The following is a 21,101-nucleotide window of genomic DNA, read 5'->3' as shown; positions in this document are numbered from 1 at the left end:
AATCTTTAATTGGCTGATTAATGCTGGAGGTCTGGTCCCCTTGCTTGTGCCAGAGTACAGCTGGCACCTTACTTCCCCAATGCTTGTGATTACAGAGGTGTGGGGACAGGACGGCTGCCCCGTAGCAGCAGTACACCTGGTGGCTGCTGTGCCAAGCCATACCAATCCAGTTCAATCTGTTCCACGTGATGGGGGTTGTGCATGTGCCCGGTATGGCCTGCCATTGCGTTGGTGCATTTCGTGGAACCGGCACTCTTCGGAACTACGGTAGTTGTGTGGAGGATATGTCACAACTCTGAGAAATGATTCAGATGTGTGTGCAACATTGGAGAGAGTGGGTTGCTGTTTCCGTGAGTGTCAAGGGCATCCCATTCGGGGGGACCCCAGGCAGGGGCTTCTGTGTGTGGGGTATGGATGAGTCGGATAGTTCATTTGCGGAATTAGTGGTGTGGGAGTCGTCCCCGTCTGCCATGGCATCACTCTCAGGGTGTTCGAGTCGTGTTCTGGACTAAGGTCAGAGGTGCAGGTGTCCTCCCACCTTCTGCATTGGAACAATGGAGCTTTCATCCCTGATGTTTGTCTGACTACTACTTGCGTTTTCGGAATGTTATGTGGCTGTGCTCCCTTTTGTTGTGCAGGCTGCTGTCTGACTTTACAGCAGGTCAGAGCAGGTATAGATTTCCTGGTGCTAATGCGCCTTATCGCCTTTTTTGTGCTTTTATCGCAGTTCTGTATGGTCGTTGTGAATGTTGAGGTGTGATGTTGTTGCAGCCTTTGGCACGGGAACGCCCACTCTGCATCTCATTAGCGATAGTTGCGGGGGGGCATCTGTGGCGATGTTTTTTGCAGCTGCTATCACTGGTATACTGGTACTGTGGGCTGTTAACACCAGCTTGTGAATGGGGCGATAGATTTATCACAACTTTGGCTGCGATAAAGTGCCGTTGACTCAGCGATAGTTTCTTGTGAATATGCCCCTGAGTGTCATAAAGGGTGGTAAGACCCATTCCTTGCTGAAGGCTACGAGGAAGGCACATCCAACCTTCTCCCAGCTTTTCTGCTTGTTTGCAGATACTGACGAGAAGAGCAGTGGCTGTTTCTTTGCTGAACATTGGTTGTATTGTTCATAAAGGTATGCTGATGTGAACTATCTATGGAACTTTAAGTTTTGGGGCTATGTTTAGCTTGCCCGAGAGATGGGTGAGGTTGAGGTTATTGATATTAAGAAGCTTTAGGATACAATCACTATTCTGCCTCCTGACTAGTAGTATTGCCACTATTTGGTTTACTTTCATAATAGTTACTTGTCATATTGTGCGTACTAGGATAAGATTTTGGTTTTAATAAATCTTTAAAATATATTCCTGGTTCCAGTTGTTCGTGAGTCTTCATGATGAAGGAGGGTTTGGGTTCCACTAACTATCCCAGTGAAGTCTCACAGGAGTGATTGTGACCTAGAAAGCATCTCCATCAAGTAATGCGCATTGTGTTGCGTGGTAGTTGCATTCTACTGGACTTTTCATCTCAGGGTGCCATATTCACTGAGTACATAGCATCAGAGGCTTTTGAAAATCCATTTCTGGGATGTGTTCTGGGAAAAAATCCAATAAATATATCAATGACCCTGCAGGGACACCAGATATTATTTATAGCTTCTCCTTTATGTAGGTAATGCTCCATATAACAAAGCAGGTAGTTTTTATGTGGTAATATTATTGTGATGATGATGATGAAGATGGTGATGCAAATGATGATGATGTGGATTGCACTGATTAAATTGCTAAATGCCACTGTCTTTGTTCTTATTTTTACTGCCTCCAGGAGCACAAATGAGACCAAGACTGAGATAAAGTCTGTAAATTAACTGACAAAGGAGTCCAGGGACCTGTCTACTAAGTTATACTGCTTGTGCAGCTGTCCAACAAGAATTAAAAAAAGATGGCCTAAATTAGATAGGCTCTTGATAATAAAGCCCTCATCCCGCTGAACCCTATTTTGGGCAAGAAGACATTGGGAGGGGAACACCCATGGATTATCAAGGGCACCACCACCACCAAACCTGAGGCAGATGTCACTCAATGCTGTAGTGACTGCAGTCATGTCTGAGACTAGTGAGTCATAAATTAGTTTGCTGCACAACAGGATCTTGTGGCTGATCTTCTATTAAACACATTATCTTCACCATTTCCTTTGGGGAAAGAAAGACCATTTCCTTATTTTCTCTAAACCCCCTTGAAATGATGGTGACATGGAGAGGACCCCTGAGTTTTGTCATGGGAGCCAAGAAGAAAAGAATGATCTAGAAAGCGTAATTGAAATGCAGGAGATGAACCACTGACTGTTCATGTCTAAAGTGGCACAGAGGAATACAGATCGCGTGCATTGAACCTCCTACAAACCCTGTAGAAGCACCATTACCACTGGCTTATCTTGTTTCAAAAACCCAAATCCTTTCACAAAATCCCATTCCTACCACAGTCACAGCCTGCCCTAGGGAAAGGCTAGAACAACCACCTCACTCAACTACAACAACGTCTGGCTTTGACTCAATAAGGACGTTTTCCTCACCAGTTTAGGACTTCTTTACTCTTAGCGCATATGAGGACCACACTGCAGACTCCACAATTTGCTATTAACCAGTGCATCAGAGGAAGACAGGTGGACATTATGGTACCAGGGTTAGCTGGCCCATTTGAAAAGCCAACAATTGTGTTGGAACAGCACCTCAAAAGGATAGCTGCTGCTCCGAGAGAAGAACTTGAAGTTGAACAGATCGAAAGAGGTTGTGATGATGAAGAGGATGTTGTCATCATGAAAAACACCCTGTCCCTCTTAGTGCTGCCGCAACCTGAGCTTGGCAAAAGTAAAAGAGGGATACCCACCACCATACCCGAGCAGCCTACCTCCTCAGAGAATTCTTTGAATTCTATGTTCAACAAGGAGTTCCCATACCACTGAACCAATAAGCTGATCCATTAGGATAATGAGAAACTTGCTAAAATATTAGCCCTTGACCTCCTTCCTTTTTTATTCGAGAAAGAAGAGGGGTTTCTGGGACTTGTGGACTCCCTGTGTAAAAATGGAATGTTCCAGGAAAACTCGTTTTTTCAACTGAATCAGAATCATAATTTGAAACATCTTTTTTCAGATAGTCAAATATCCATAAAATTAAAAACACATTAAAATCATATAGACTAGTATAATACAAGGTAAAACCCCTCCTGATAAAATGGTAAAAAGTAAGTTAAAAACAGGCTATAATCACTATGATTTCAGCAGGTCCATCTCAATCAAGAAGCATTGCGCATTGTGCCTGAACAGCCATTCTAAGGAATGAACCTACATCTACACATATCTGCAGATCCGGCATTATGGCTGATTAGAGGTAAGTAAACATTAAAATACATAAAGCGAATTTTGTTGTGTGCGCTGCATCGCATTAGGCGATGCAGCGCGCGCTACGAAATTCGTTTTATTTATTTATATGTTTACTTACCTCTAATCAGCCATAATCCGTAGTTTACTACCCCCCACCCTGCCCCTCCCCCGCCCCACATCAGCGCCCAGCAGCACTCCCACCACGGGCCGCTACTGCTTTAGAGGTATATGCCATCAGCATGGCATCATCTGCATAAAGAAGGGAAGGTAGCGGTAAACCTTTGATTTGGATACATCTGGGGTGGAAGTAATTAAAAACGGATGAATCTTATTAATATATAAAATAAATAAAAGAGGGGCCAGAACACACCCTTGTCTCGCCCACCTGAATTTTTAATATCATTGGACAACTCCCCATCCATACTAATTCTGACTCTGGCCTTCATATCTTGGTGCAAATATGCTAAAACGTGCACCAGTGCTTCATCCATACCATAAGAAAGAAGGGTTTCCCATGACTTAGCGTGGTTAACACGGTCAAACACTGAAGTCAAGGCCCATTAATGCCAAGTACAAGGGCGAAACTTTGCAGCAGTATATTTTCCCATTACTGCTGACAGATTTAGGCATTGCTCATCCATTCCCACCTGACTTCTAGAACCGTATTGGCAAAGATATAAGACAGAAAAATCCTGTGTCCCCTCTTTAACTCTGTTGTATGGCACCCTCCTTAGAATCTTGACAGATGTCTATTAAGGAAGTCAGTCTGTAGTTTCCCGGGAGAGAACAATGGGGCATATCAGCAACGCGGCGATATAAAATTATCGCCGCTTTTGCGTCTGTTTTCAGGCGAAAAACAGCGATAATTTTATCGCCTAATTAGCAAGGTCACGCTATCGCATGAAACCTTGCATTAGCACCCGGATTCTTAACGCCCAGCTTTGCATCTCTAATGGGATGCAAAGTGGGCATTCCTGACCTGACATGACTGGAGAAATGTCGCTAAGCCCCACGCCATGAAGCATAACAGCAAGAAAAGCAGCGATAACCCCTGTTATCACTACTTTCCTTACGCCTGCTTCAGGACTGACTTAGCCATGATGTCCTATGTAAGGTGGATATCATGGCTAAGTATGTGAGGCCTTATCATCAAGCTAACGCCAAACTTCGTGAGATTATCGCTGGGTTTCCAGCGATAATCTCACGTTTGGCAGTTAGCGCTAGGATTTTTATCGGTTTTGAGATAAGCGTTGCTAATAGCACGCTATCTCAGCAATAAAAATCCACGTTACCCGGCGATAATTATCCTAGCTCTAAGTGCGCTTAGCGATAATTATCGCCGGTTGTTGCTGATATGCCCCAATGTCTCTTGAAAATCGGTACTATGATGGAGGTTTTCAAAGAGTAAGGTAGTGGGTAGGTAGCAAGGTTGGTAAAACATTTGCTAAAAGAGGTGCCCAAAATTTTAGGCCTGGGCGGAGGTCGTGGAGTTTCACTCTGTGGAATTCCACGGAGTTACCAAAAAACTCTATGAGATTCTGTGGAGTTCTGTGAGCAGGTGGAGTACTCTAAACCTCTAGAGTCCACGGCCTGTTACGAACTTTTTCATGTGGCTTTAGAAGTTCTTTTATGTTTTGTATACTAGAGTTCAGAATGGCTGTCTGTCATATGCACTGCCACTTACTTTGAAAAGATAGCATATCTTTTTAACATTCTATGGCAACAAACCACTGGAGGAAACACTGCTGTTGCCGTGGAATAGGAACACTAACTATACGCCCACATTTGTTCACATTCTCAACTTGTGGGCATGCCTGCCATCTAGTAGTGCTGCAGAACACTTATTATAGGGCTATTTAACACAGAGCTTTGGTATAGTACATGAAGGAAGCCTACAGAAACATCTCAGACGGCCTTCATTCAGAAGCTGTACAAAGCCAGGCTTGGACAGGGTGGTCATTGCTTGCCGGAATGTCAGGCAGAAAGAAAGCACACCTTTTTTAAACTTTAAGCTGTTTTGTTTAATGTCTCAGCTTCCAAATCACCAGTCACTAGTTGAGCGCATCGGACAGATGAATGGATTTCTAGGAGTGAAAGAATAAGTCAAGGGCAAATCCTACGTTTTAAGCATTGTTGTTTCTCCTCCTCTGGTTGGAAAGAATGTCAGTTCAAGGCCAGGTGCATGCAGACTGAAGAGGATGCAAATGAATGAAGCTTCAGGCATTGTCATCACACACTAGTGCAATCTGCATAGACGTGACCTTCATGCATGCACACTGCCATGCAGACTTTGATCTGTCGAAAGCAGGGTACCTGCACCAGCACCTTAGCCGGGGCCGATGTCCTTACATTGCTCAGGGTCCATGTGCTGCTTGCTGCTAAAGCTCTGCTCATACTGACCTCCCGGACCTCCTCCTCCCTTAGTGCTGATTGGAGCGCGTCCTACATATGCAATCTACAGCTGGCCACAGGCTACAACGGTGGAGCAGTGCTATACGTCATTCTCCTGAACTCCTTACAGTCTACCTTCTGCTTTGCTGCTCCGGAAATGGTGGTTTAGCTGTTAGTGGTCCTGCGCCACAGCACTAGGTAGCCAAGTGACCACATAAACAACAGTCATAGGTGATTTGTAAGAGTGGGTGCTGCTGCAAGGACCGAAGTGGCCATACCAGGCATCTGGCAATTTCCTAGGAGGCTTAGAGGGTGGGGGCCGAATTTGCAGCAGTGGGGGCTGTTTTTGTTACTGGGGGCTGGTTCTGCAGAAGTTCTGCTATGTCGACACCAAGCAACAAGAGCCACAGGGGAGCTTGTCTTTCAAAATTGCCTGGACTACCTTGGGTTCCCAGTCCAGCCCTGGCTGCCGCCTCGATACACTCTGCTCCGTGGCAGTCAGTGCAGTGTTTGCAGAACTCTGTGCTCCAAGTGGAGGGCGGAATAGCAAAGCTATGTGTACACTGTCGGTCGGGCGGAGTTTACTCCCCACTTCTATAAAATTCCAGATTTCTCTTTATGAGGTCAGTTGGTACCCCATCCGCACCAGGAGCCTTCACACCAATGACCTGACTAATAGCATCCTCAACTTCGGAAACAGTTACTTAGATGTCTTTTCGTTTATTAGTGGCCATAACGGGGTCACTGTCAGCTGATATAAAGGCATACATTTCTGAGAAATGTGCCTCACATGACTCACTAGGGATATGACAACTTAATGGGCTCACAGATTCATTCTGGTCATTTCCGTGACAGCGGACCAGAAGGCTTTACTATTCTTCCTGTCTGCTGCCGCTAAAAGGGAGTCCCATTTCTGTAGTGTCACTTCCCTCCGGTGCTTGCGGGTAACTATTATAATGTTTTCACCAGCTAGCCACTACAGAGGGAACCCGAGGATTTGTCATGAGTGCCTGACGAAGTTGTCGATTTGCCTCTGAGCATTTGTGGTTTAGCCACCTGGGGATAAAATGTGCAGGGCGGGGCCAAGCGTTCCTAATGTTTGTACACAAATCAATAAAAGCACCCACCACTTGCTGATCAGTGGCTACATCTACCATACAGGCCTCTGCGAGTCCTAGATTCTCCTTAATCACTTGGAGAAAGAATTGGGATGGTTTGCTTAGTCTCCACACCAGTCTAAGGTGCAGATTAATCACCCCAATATCTACTCTATACTGGGGCTTGGGTGACATAAAAAAGCAACTTCTATGGGATTGCGGTCACTAAAACTTGTGAGGACCACTTTTCCATACACAAGATACTTTATTGGAGGAGGTGAGAAGAAAAATTAATAAAAGATAGTGGGACAACCTCTGCCTCTAAAGGTTGGCACAAAGACACTATTTGCCCTTGCCACATCCATTACATTCCTCAAGTCACAGGAGGATAGATATCTCTGTAACTCTAACCCTTTAGGGTCAGGACTCTCTGAGATGTTTGCTTGCAAGCTAGTTGGAGCACTCTTGACAGTATAAGGTGGACCAGGCTGCAAAAAAAATCTCCATCTACTTGAATGGGAAGCAAGTCTCTGTAGAATTGAAATAGGTGAATTATTTAGAAAATTGGAAACTAGTGGCTCAAGTGCAAATCCTAACTGATTATAATGTTGTGGGCATGGTGAGCATAGCTAAACGTTTTCTTTAGGTAATCAATCTTTCAGGGTGTATAACGCTAGTTGTCTGGTACTAGATTGACCCATAGTTAATAGTATATCAGTTTAAGATTATCTCTCTAACTTCTTGCATACCTAGTTTAGTTTGGATTTTTCCATTTTCATTCCACCGGCCTTCTCTATGTCACTACTGCTTTGCGGTTCCATACTGCTCCCTAGGCAAAAAGAATGCAGGTTCAGCATTTGTATACATTATTATATTTCTTTACTCTCATTATACATATTTTTCAAGTGCATGCATCCTTCTTATTTTGCAGACCAGGGAGTCTGTGGGCTGCTAAAGACAGTTTGAAAGGGTTTTCATAACTGTCATCTTCCTTCTGTGAGAGATGTGCTGTGTTCATACAGTTGCTGAATCATACTGTGTCTGTCTCTCGCAACTTATCCTGTATTTCCCCAACTCACCCATTGAATAAAAACCTTGCCTTCTTCCCTACGGTTGTGAGATATTTTGTGCAATAATCTACTTCCACAATCAACACACCTAGTAGGCCGTACGTGGTGTAAACAATGCTAAGCTGTTACAAACAAATTTGCTCACTCTATCACTCCTACTTATTATGCTCCAGAAAATAAATTAGAACATTACTCACTGATTGAGCATGTATATGTAGTGTGTGATTTTTTCACAATCTATGTCCCAGAGAATCTACCTGCCAAAGTAAAATAATTCCTTCCAAATTTGTTAGTTTTTAGAATCCATTACGCTTGCTTTAGTAAATGAATTTGTACACTATATTGAGTTATGCTATTATGCTATTACATCTCTTGAATGAGAATCCTTTTACTGGTTCACCTACTTTATTCAATGAATCAATCAACATTTATAAAGTACAACAAATCACCCGTGAGTGTTTGGAGATGCTGCAGAAGTTGGCTGCTGCGTGGTGGTTTGATCATTCAAACAACCAGTTCTCGTGTTTTTTCCTTAATTTCTGGAGTAAGGGAACAGTTCTAAGGTGCAGGGGGATTGCTCCATTCCTTTGCTTCCAGTAGTAAGTAAGAGCACCCCCCGCTGCTAGTTTGGCGTGAGGTTCCTTTGATGGAGAGGGAAGTGGATCGAAGGTGTCTGGTCAGTTGGTGTAAGGTCAGGCATTTGTTGATATATGCTGGTCCTCCATTGTGCATGGCCTTGTAAGCGTGAGTCAACATCTTAAACTGGCCTCTCTTCTGTATTGGGAGCCAGTGTAGTTTCTTGAGATGGGGTGTGATGTGGTCCATCTGGGGAGGTTGAGGATGAGTCTCGCTGTCGTATTTTTTATTGTCTGGTGTCTCTTCAGGACGCATGTGGTGATTCCTACATAAAACATGTTTCTCTAGTCCAGTCTGCTGATGATGAGGTCCTCCTGGTGTTGAGTGGGAGCCACCTGAAGATCTTCAGGTGCATGTAAAGGGTGTGGAAGCAGGCTAATGAGACTGTGTTGTCTGGCTTCTTCATGGGTAGTTTGCTGTCCAGGATAATGCTGAGGTTGCAGGCGTGGTCTCTTGGGGCAGGTGGGTGTGCCAGGTTCCATGGGCCATCATGCGCCATTCCATGGCAAGATGTTATTCCTGAAGATGAGGACTTCTGTCTTGTCCATGTTGAGTTAGAGACAGTTGTTATTCATCCAGTCCGCAACATTCATCATGCATCTGTGGAAGTTGGCTATGGTGGTGAAGGAGGTTTTTAGATGGTGAAAGGAACAGATGGGTGTCGTCTGTGTAAGAAATAATGTTGAGTCTGTGCAATCTTACAGTGTAAGCCAGAGAGGTCATATAGGTGTTAAAGACGGTGGGGCTGAGGGACGATCCTTGGGGTACTCCACAATTGATCTTCTTGGGCTCCAATGGTGCAAGACGGATCCTTTAGGTTCTATCGGTGAGGAACGAGGTGATCTATTTGAGGGCATCTCCCTGCATACTTATGTGGTGGAAATGTTGATCAGGATGTGATGGGAGCTGGTGTCAAATGCTACAGACAGGACGAGGAGGAAGAGGTCTGCAGTTTCTCTTCGGTTCAGGAGGGCGCTGATGTCATCAGTGGCTGCAATCAGGGCTGACTCTGTGCTGTGGTTGGATCGAAATCTGGATTGGGAGGGGTCCAAGAGGTTATGGACTTCTAGGTGTTGACTGAGCTGCGGGCTGATCCCTTTGTCAAGGACTTTTGCTGAATAGTGGAGCAAAAAGATGGGTCAGTAGTTTTTGGTTCAGCAGAAGGTTTTTTTCAGGAGGGGCCTCACCTCAGCATGTTTCCATTCCTCTGAGAAGAAGGCCAAAGTGATGGCGGACCTTTCTGAACACATCACCGATTGTCTTGCTTCTAAGGTTGCAGACGTGGTGAGCGCAGGTGTCCTCAGGAGCTCCAGAGTGAACGGAGTTCATGATGGATATGATGTCTTGGTTGTGAGGAGGTCTTAGTGGGTGAGCAGCTGTACAGAGTTTGTGTTTATGGGTGTGAGCTGCTTGATGCTGATGCTGGCGGAGGGTTGGGGTTTGAAGTTTTCATAGATGGCCGAGATCGTATTGTGGAAGAAGTCAGCAAGGTTGTCGCACAATGCCTTTGAGGGTATAATGTAGTTCTCAGTGACTGCGGGCTTGGAGAACTCCTTCACGATGGCAAAGAGTTCCTTGCTTTGGTTATTGCTGGCTTCAATGAGGTCTGCAAGGGTTTACAGTGGGTCATTATCAGGAACTTTTGCAAAGATTTTCTGGGAAAATGAATGTGCACCAATTGGCACTATTTTTCGGAGAGGCATGTGAAGATAGCAAATAGAAAAATTGGGCTTGAAGCCCTAGATCGCCATTGATGAACAGAAAGGATGCGCAAGGTAATCCTAAAAGATAGGTAAATCTAAAACAAAGTTAAGTCTTACATTTCTACCCGTACAAATTCCCATGCAATGCTGTAAATGTTTTTTTTGTGGGATTAACAAACATTACCAGTAGTAAGCTTGGAAACTGTGTCCATCGCAGAATTCCTAATACACTACTGGGAATATCATGTGGTACCTTCTATTTCCAAAAATGAATAATTATTAGGCATAGGTGAAATTTCCATTAGACCAGTGTAATCTCACAGAAATTATGCCATTATGGCACGTGGCATAATCACGCTGCATTCGTGGCAAAATTTAGTTTGAGAACACAGGAACAACGCGGACAAGCAGAACACAAGTGGTTGTTATTTGCGGCACTTGTGGTTTTTTACAGCTGTTTCTTTGGAGAAAAATGTGCCCACACATCCAAAATAAATATGAGAATGCATTTTACACTAAAATATAGGATGAAGTTTTACATGATTACGCAAAAGTAAGTGGTGTGAATTTTGTACACTTGTAGTAATTACACACATGATATAATTATCTCCACTCAGAAATCTGTTTCACATTTGGAGATACACCTTCCCTTACACTCGACAAAGTTTAAGGATTTTGGGGCAGATTTACAAGAAACTGACACATTTGTGGGGATGCGCCAGTTTCAATGCGCCAGCCTGCGATACCCTTTTGTCACCATAGATGAGCCGTATTTTCAACACAACGAACCATGGCGCAAGGATTGACAGATGCGTCACATATTGTGTCGCAAGCACAACACAACTCAACTCAAGCAATGCATGGGGAGGCCTATACTTATTGTACTGCGTCACTCCTTATGCCTGCTTCAGGCAAGCGAAAGGCTTCGACGCTGTGGCATCCTAGAAGTGACGCAGTGAAATCTTGTATATTTCACTGCGTCACTTCTACAAGGCTTTCCTGCGTGGGAACGCCCACCCTGCATACATTATACTTGATGCAGGTATAATGTGACATAGGGCTTTACAACATGAAACATCTCCCTAGGTGCGTCACGTTGTAAATTGGCTGCATTGTTTACGCCGCCGCTGTTTCACAAAAGTGACGCAATGGCGGCGCAAATGTGTCGCAGGGGCTTGTAAAACTGCCCCTTTCTATATACATTCCCACTCTGAAAGAGGAGTTACTCATTACAGGAAAAAATCTCTAACCATTTCCTCTGAGGCAAGTCAGAGCAGAGTTTGTGAATACAGACAAATTCAAGTTTGGCCATACCAAACTCTGGAGTCAAACCGTACTTTGAACCTTCCGCTTCCCTTAACTGCAGTTTCCCATAAAGTAATTGCATGCAGACATCACTGATAATTATGTAGTAGTATAACCATTGATGCCTGGCAGGTACATTTCTTGGATCACTGTCTGGCATAAATGAAGCTCTTTCCATCCACAAATTTAGTCCTAACGCCTTAAATGGCTATGTGAATTGCCTATGCAGTTTCGTTATAGTATTTCCTTATGCTGAAAGTTATGCACATCTCTTTTTGTGCTCCTCCCCGAGAGCTCACTATCAATGTTGAATGAAAAGGCTGTGCTTACTGTTGTCACAAATTCAAAATGTAAACGTTTTATTGAAATGTGCTATAATCTTTGCTCAGCCTTTTAAGCTCTACAAAGCACAAAAACGCCATCTACCAAACGTGTATCAGGTGAGGTTAGCGGAAAGTCTTTTTTCACAGTGTCCCATCTTTAAACACTCCAGGGTACAATTAAGTTGCTAAAGCAAGATTATGAATCGGGATCATGTTTAATATATTTGTAAATTAAATTAATGCAGAATTAAAAGTGTAAATATTTCATGGTTCCGAGAGCGAGTCAAACAGTTTTACCACAAGTAGCAGATGTTTGCTTAATGTAATGTCAACATGTTGCTTGTTTCGTTCTGGTTCGCTTCTCACATACACATTCATTCCCTGTCCCTTTAGAATTCGTGTACTGAAGCTTCACTAATCTGCTTTCTTTGCTAAAGCATGCATAATATGCCTAAGTATTGCTAATTCAGTGTTTAAAAATAAATTACACATCTAGAGAAAGCAATTAACCCTCTACGTGACAATAGTGCTATTTTTCATTACATCTAGCGTGGCAGCAATAAGGCCAGAGTGGGATGTCTGACCTCCTGAGGTCTCTGTACTACATACTAAATTACCAATACACAACCTCTCAGTTGTCATACTTGCAGAGTGCAAAAATAGAATTATATGCCCAAAATAAGTTGAGCTGTTTTTTCAAAGAGCTCTGGGTATGTGAGTCGCACAATTCGGAGAGCTTCTTGATAATACACACTACACTACAAAACATTTTTGTCCAGATGTCAAAGAAAAACAGATGCCAGGGATATTTTACTATATTAAGCCAATCGCCTGTTTAGTGTTTAGTTTGCATGCTATTCCTCAGTGCACACACTGAAGGCACAGTATCCAGGCAAAGGGCTTTTGCATTTATTAGGAACGATTGGATGTTATATTTAATTTAATCGTACGCTATTTTACGAAGCATTAATTTTGAATCCACAGCCATAATCATACAATGCAGTCCGAGGGGAAGGTCTCTCTCTCTCTTTCTCTCTCTCTCTCTTTCTCTCTCTCTCTCTCTCTCTCTCTATATGTATATATATATATTATCTACTGGCGGTCGCCAGTAGATAGTTATAGTTAGGACCGAGTTCCCATAGGAAATCTGAAAATTCTATTTTGAATAACTTTGGAGCCGGTTGACTTATCTTCGTGAAATTTTCAAAACTAATGGGGCGCTCCGCTCAGCAACTACCCTAAAAGTCTCGGGGTGATTCGTCAAGCGGGGGCTGAGAAAAAATGGGGGTCCCAAAACGCGTTTTCCCCATGCATTTTCCCATAGGACCTTTAGTCGAAGGTACAGCCCGAACGGCTGAACAGAATTACTTGAAATTCGGCAAAGAGGTAGTCCTCAGGTCAGGCATGTGCCTTTTGCATATATGGTGTCAATCTGTTCAGTAGTTCCTTAGAAAATCAAAAGTAAAATCATATATATATCTGGGCGGAGCCTAACCACACATCTCACTGTGAGATCTGATTGGCTGTCAGCACTTCATCCAAGAAGTGTTGGCAGCCATCTTGGGACCAATATACATGATAGCACCTCATTAAAAAGCATTGCAGTTAATAGAAGTTTTTAAGACTTTAGTTACATTATAAATCATTTGTTGATGGTACCATACTCATTTTAGGAATTGTGGTGTGTTCTATGGTGATTTTACCATGTGAAAAAGCCTTCTGCTGTGATATCATGAATCATGTTTGAGAGAAAACTATTTTCTCATGCTTTTTCCACAGAGGTTTGGAAGGTGATCTATAAGCTAAACTGAGAGCATATTTTCTGTAAATTCACATTATCTTTCTCAGTCATGTGAGAATGAAGTCTGACATTCTCAGTAAAACATGTACATCCAACAAGGGCAGAGACTGTCAGTTGATTCCTTTGTGTTCTACTGCAGCTTCCTAGAGTGTTCTAAAGAACAACTAGAGCGCTAACAGTCCTACTTATGACAAACGTATGGCACACCTGAAGCCATCTTGGTTGGAATAAAGTGGTAACTCTTAAAACATTTAATTTAAAAAGGAACAAAACGAGGGGGTTCATTTTGCCATAGAAAGTATGATTAGTGCTGCAGAAAGAAAAATTAGGGCACATTTTGAGTGACTTCTCAAATCCTCTTCTATTTCATTAAAAAATTCTGACATGCAGACGGAAACATGGACTTTCAATACCAGCAGCAGCCTTCCCTGGTGAGCAGTAGCTTTACTACAGTGATCTAATAAGCAACTAGAGTGCTAACATTCTGAATTTATGGTAAATTTGTGACACATCTGAATGCTTTCTTGATGGAATCAAAGTAAAAAACTGAAAGTATTTCCTACTGAGGAGACTGTAGTAAATGAGGAAATTAGGAAACATCATAACAAATAAGTCTCCCAAAATGGCCACCAGAGTCAAAAGAGCCCAAATGTAGCCCAAATATCACCCAGATGTAGCCCAAGTATAGCCCAATGACAGAATGTCCCAGAGTGTTCTAACGAACAACTAGAGCGCTAACAGTCTTACTTATGACAAAAGTATGGCACACCTGAAGCCATCTTGATTGGAATAAAGTGGTAACACTTAAAACATTTAATTTATAAAGGAACAAAATGAGGGGCTTCATTTTGCCATAGAAATTATGATTGGTGCTGCCGAAAGAAAAATTAGGGCACATTTTGACTTCTCAAACCCTCTTTCTGACATGCAGACTGAAACATGCACTTTGAATACCAGCAGCAGACTTCCCCGGTGAGCAGTAGCTTTACTACAGTGATCTAATGAGCAACTAGAGTACTAACATTCAGAATTTATGGCAAATGTATGACACATCTGAATGCCTTCTTGATGAAACCAAAGTAAAAAACTGAAAGTATTTCCTACTGAGGAGACTGCAGGAAATTAGGAAACTTCATAACAAATAAATCTCCCAAGATGGCCACCAGAGACAAAAGAGCCCAAATGTAGCCCAAATATCACCCAGATGTAGCCCAATGACAGAATGTCCCAGAGTGTTCTAGCGAACAACTAGAGCGCTAACAGTCTTACTAATGACAAAAGAATGGCACACCTGAAGCCATCTTGATTGGAATAAGGTGGTAACACTTAAAACATTTAATTTACAAAGGAACAAAATGAGGGGGTTCATTTTGCCATAGAAATTATGATTAGTTCTGCAGAAAGAAAAATTAGGGCACATTTTGACTTCTCAAATCCTCTTCTATTTCATATACAAATTCTGACATGCAGACTGAAACATGCACTTTGAATATCAGCAGCAGACCTCCCTGGTGAGCAGTAGTTTTACTACAGTGATCTAATAAGCAACTAGAGTGCTAACATTCTGAATTTATGGCAAATGTGTGACACATCTGAATGCCTTCTTGATGAAATCAAAGTAAAAAACTGAAAGTATTTCCTACTGAGGAGACTGTAGTAAATGAGGAAATTAGGAAACATCATAACAAATAGGTCTCCCAAAATGGCCAACAGAGACAAAAGAGCCCAAATGTAGCCCAAATATCACCCAGATGTAGCCCAAGTATAGCCCAATGACAGAATGTCCTAGAGTGTTCTTAAGAACAACTAGAGCGCTTACTGTCTTACTTATGCCAAAAGTATGGCACACCTGAAGCCATCTTGATTGGAATTAACTGGTAACACTTAAAACATTTAATTTAAAAAGGAACACAATGAGGGGGTTTATTTTGCCATAGAAATTATGATTAGTGCTGAAGAAAGAAAAATTAGGGCACATTTTGACTTCTCAAATCCTCTTCTATTTCATTAAAAAAATTCTGATATGCAGACTGAAACATGCACTTTTAATAACAGCAGCAGACTTCCGTGGTCAGCAGTAGCTTTACTACTAATGAGCAACTAGAGTGCTAACATTCAGAATTTATGGCAAATGTGTGACATATCTGAATACCTTCTTGATGGAATCAAAGTAAAAAACTGAAAGCATTTCCTACTGAGGAGACTGCAGTAAATGAGGAAATTAGTAAACTTCATAACAAATAAATCTCCCAAGATGGCCACCAGAGACAAAAGAGCCCAAATGCAGCACAAATATCACCCAGATGTAGCCCACATGTAGCCCAATGAGAGAAGTGTGCAAAACACTTATTGTTTGTGTATTTTCAGTTTTATATAGTGCAGAATTGTCAGGTATTGGAGTGCTTTACATGAGCATTGGTTACATCACAAAATATCAAATTCATTTTGGTTGTAGACATGGGGAGATTAAATGATTTGACCAGAATCACAGAATGTTGAGCTGAAGCAAAAACTCCAACCTGGTTCCCCAGTTGCAAAGTCTGCAGCTCTGGAAGTAACACCACATCCTCTCCCCTAGGTGCAACATTTAATCAAGTGGTCAACTGGATAAAAAAACATAAAGATTACAAATAATTTCAAAGTTATTTGTCGCTATTTGAAAACTCAGAAAATATGTCCTCATTTTAGTTTTTTAGAGCACTAACCATAATTTTGATGCAAACAAGACCCTCTCATATATGTAATTTCTAAAGGAAATACTCTAGGTATTACAGTTTTGATTACATCAAGATGACGTCAGGCGTTCCACACTTTTATAATAAATATAGAATGTTAGCAATCTAGTTGTTCATTGGGATACTGTTGAGAGGCAGAGACCAGGGGCACGGACTCTGAAAATTGAAGGCAGGTAGGAGAGTGCAGATGCAACAATTTGACCACACTGGGCAGGCAGGAAGGGCAGTGGCAGCACAACAGACTATGGAGGGCAATGGAAAGGGGGGCAGGGGCAACAAACCAACAATACAGGACTGGCAAGAGAGGCTGTGGCAATATACTAGACCATTGTGGGCAGAAGGAAGAGGCAGTGGTAGTACAACCATACATGTCAACAGACCCGTTTCAGCCAGGAAATGTCCAATGTTTTTAAGCTCAAATGGTCTTTATTTGATCTGTCTCCTGTCTACAATCTCCTCTTTTTCAATGTAACTCAAAGGGGAAAATCAATACCCCAGTTTTTTTTCAAAATCTCCCTCTTACCAAGTTCAAAATGTTCACAAGTATGGTACATTGGATCATGGTAGGCAGGAGGAATTGGGATAGGGACATGGACTCAGATAACAGAGGACAGGAGGGACATGGAGAGGTGCACCAAACTGAGCCTACAGGGCAGGCATCAGGGTTTGCAGCAGCACAATACACCACACAGCACATGCGGGACGGGACTGCAGCACAACAATCCATAGAAAGCAATAGGGAGGGGACAGGACCATGCACATGGACAACAGAGAACAGAGGGGAAAGAGGCAATGGTAGCTAGCTGACTATAATGGACAGACAGGAGAGAAAGCTGCAGCATAACAGACCATAAAGGGCAGGAGGGACAGATCAAGGGCATTACAATGGAACAGACAAGCCAGGAGGGAGTGAATAGGGGTCTGCACATGGAAACAGAGGGCTGGGGGCAAGGGGACAGGGCAGGAGCAGCAAGATGACCATGGAAGTCAGGCAGGTTGGGCACTAGAAACAAGACACACCATGGAGAGCAACAATGAGGCTATGATGGCATACACACAGACCATGGAGGGAAGGTGGGAGGTGGTCAGGGGCAGCTAGCTGACCACACAGGGAAGGTGGGAGGGGCCATGGCAGCACAGAAGACCATGGTTGGCAAGCGGGAGGGTTAGTGGCAGCACAATGGCTATGATGGGCAAGAAGTAGGGTGCAGGGACATGCATAAAGGACCATGGAGGATAGAAGGGAGTGTCAGGACCTGGGCACAGACAAGAGAGTTCAGGGGAAGGGGCCTCACAACAGACCGCACGGGGCAGGCAGGAGGAGCAGTTGCAGCACAACAGACCAGGGAGGGCAGAAGGGTGTGGCAGTAAAATGAGCCATGGAGGACAGGAGGAAGGGGATAGGGGCATGGCCTGTGGACAGGCAGGGTGGAGGTGGCAGGGACAGGTTACAGTCATCTGACAATGCTAGGCAGGTGGGAGGGGAGTGCAGCTCAACAGAACACTCAGAGTGGATAGGAGTGGCAGGTCCATGGAACATGGTGGGCAAAAAGGATGGAGCAGGGGCATGCACAAAGACATCGGAGCGCAGGGGGAAGGAGAATAGGGGCAGCAAGCTAAGCACAGAGGCTAAGCAGGAGGTCAATGATGGGCCATAGAATTGGGCAATGGAGGGCAGAAGGAGTGGACTGGTACATCATGCTAAATGGAGGGCAGTGGCAGCACATCAGACCATGCATGGCAGGAGGGAGGAGGCTAGTCCGTGGATTCAGACAACAGAGGATAGGGAGGAGGTGGATGGGACAGCAAGCTAACTGTTCAGAGAAGGTGGGTATTAGGAACTTTATTGTTTTTAAAATGTGCGTCTGTGCGAACTACTTAAAATATGAACAAGTATGCAGCATAATCTCACTTTTATTCAGGAAGAAGAGGACGTTTGTGACTGTGACTCCGGGCTCACTTGGCAGAAACACCCCCTGACCCTCCACCCCCATCGCAAAATGTAATGCCCGTGAAAAGGGTAGGTGAACGCAGTGTTATATAGAACATAGTCCTGGGAGCACGATTGAAAATGAAAACTAGATATAGTATATGGTATAAACTATGCACCAAAAAGTGTGATATAAGATGAACCGGGGCATGAAATATAATATGCAATACATTGTGCGCAATGACAGATTCATTGGATAGCGCGAGATAGCACAGGCACTAGCGCGTGCTATGCGATATGCGCCTCGGAGTGTAATATGCACAGGGCAGTGTTGTGTAGCCAAACTAGTCTCTAAAGTTGTAATATAATATATGTGCTGGGGAGTGTAACATTGCATATGCACTGTGACAAAGATATGGATCCCAGATTGTAATATGTATGGCATAGCACTGTGCGTTATAACATACACATCGAGGAAGGCACGTTAGATGGGGCAATATAACCCGTGCGAAGGCAAGTGTGGCATGACACATTCACGGGGTGGTGTTACAGTGCACATGGGCTAGAGAGTGTCATAGCATACGCACTAGCTGGTGGAATACAACACAGAGGTGTGAGGCAATCGGCGGGCACTGGTGGGTGTAACACAGCATTGGGCTCAGCCAGGAACACGCTGTGACTCTCAAGTGAGGTTCGTCTCCTTTCCAGAGAGTAAAATAATAAGTATTACACATCCGGCGGTGGATGTGTTTTTTATTAACCGTGAGGGGGGTTTCTTGCATAGTTTGGTCAAATTTTTGTCGAATCTCCTTTGAATGGCTTTGTGTGCGTGTATATTAAATGTGCCCGTCAATAGCTACCCATGTTTGTATAAATAAACGACAAGGGTGTCTATTTGGAGAGTACCCACCGGCGGGGGCGCCGGGATTAGGCACGGAAGGGCGTCAGACACGTCAGAGCTTCACTAGCAGTGTAAATACATTCCATGTGGATTCATTCTATGCATAGTCGCCTTTTAATGAATATCACGCAAATCGTCATTGTGATAGGTACATACGGTTTGTCCAGCATGTCCTAGGTGTTTCTATAAATATATATATTTTTAAAATATTAAAAAACAAAGGCCGGCCCCGGGGGATGGGGTCCCCGGAGCCATAAGTGGCCTGAGGAGGGGGGCAACGCAGCCCCCTCGTAAAGAATTTAAATAAGAAAAAGGCCATGACCCGGGGGTTGGGGTCCCCGGGGCCGATTAAGGCCTTGGGAGGGCCAAATTAATTTTTTTCAACAAAAAAAATTAGGGTGCAGGCCCTGGGGGATGGGGTCCCCAGGGGCAGTAAATTAGAAAACGAAGGGGGGCCACACAGCCCTCCTTCTTAAAACAATAAAATAAATAAAAGACCGGCATCGCGCTGGAGGCCACGCCCCCTCCTTGCAGCACTCTGCAAACGCGCCCCCTGGCCAGTTGTAAGTTGGGTAATTAATTCCCCTTCAATACTGAGGGTCCCTGAGGGCCAACTAGCCCAACAGGTATCTCCAGTGTGCGCCAGGGAGCTGCGTTGCAGACAGGTGTTCTGAGGCCACACCCCTTTTTACACCTCTATGCAACGCAGCTCTGTGGCGCTTACTGGAGGTACCTAGTGGGCTAGTTTGACCCTAGGGACTCTCAGGATTCAAGGGGACTTAATCTCCCAACTTAAAACGTCCACAGGGCGTGTTTACACAGTGGGGAAGTGAGGGGACGGGGCCTGAGTTAACGTGTGCAAACAAGCCCTGTGGCACATTTTAAGTTGGGGAAATAATTCCCCTTCAATCCTGAGGGCCCCTGGGGGCTAACTAGCCCACCATGTGCTTCCAGTAAGCGCCACTGAGCTGCGTTGCAGAGAGGTGGTCCAGGCCGTGCCACTATTTACACCTCTCTGCAACGCAGTCTCTGTGGCGCATACTGGAGGTACCTAGTTGGCTAGTTGGACCCTAGGGACCCTCAGGATTCAAATGAACTTAATCTCCCAACTAAAAATGGCCACAGGGCGTGTTTACATAGTGGTGAAGGGAGGGGACGGCCCTGAGTTAACGTGTGCAAGCACGCCCTGTGGCGCTTTTTAAGTTGGGGAGATAATTCCCCTTCAATCCTGAGGGACCCTGGGGGCCAACTAGCCCACCAGGTGATTCCAGTAAGCACCACTCCGCTGCGTTGCAGAGAGGTGGTCTACGCTGTGCAACTTTTTACATCTCTCTGCAACGCAGCTCTGTGGCGCTTACTGGAGGTACCTAGTGGTCTAGTTGCACCCTAGGGACTCTCAGGATTCAAGGGGACTTAATCTCCCAACTTAAAACGTCCACAGGGCGTGTTTACACAGTGGGGAAGTGAGGGGACGGGGCCTGAGGTGACGTGTGCAATCACGCTCTGTGGCACGTTTTAAGAGGTAGTTTTAATCCCCTGCCCTGTTATATACTAGGGGCTTACAGAGGAGGTCATGCTGATCACAGGGGGACCCCAACGCATAGTGTTCCCTAGTGTATGTAGGTGTTTTCACTGTATTCTGAGTGTCTTTTAACATAGCACTGGCACTAGGACTGGTTAGTCAGACTCAGTTACCACCAGTCTGAAAAAGTTGAGGGTACAGGATGATTTTGCATCAAGGCTTCTTTCTGCTCTTCTGTTTGTTCTTTCTGCACGTTATCCTTCTTCCTGCACTTTTCTTCGTCTTTGAGGACTTCTGTTGCTTCTTTCT

The sequence above is a fragment of the Triturus cristatus genome, chromosome 5_1, assembly GCF_964204655.1.
Source record: "Triturus cristatus chromosome 5_1, aTriCri1.1, whole genome shotgun sequence".
In the NCBI taxonomy this organism is placed as follows: domain Eukaryota; kingdom Metazoa; phylum Chordata; class Amphibia; order Caudata; family Salamandridae; genus Triturus; species Triturus cristatus.
The sequence above is the reverse complement of the archived record's forward strand: the minus strand, read 5'-3'. Positions refer to the sequence as shown.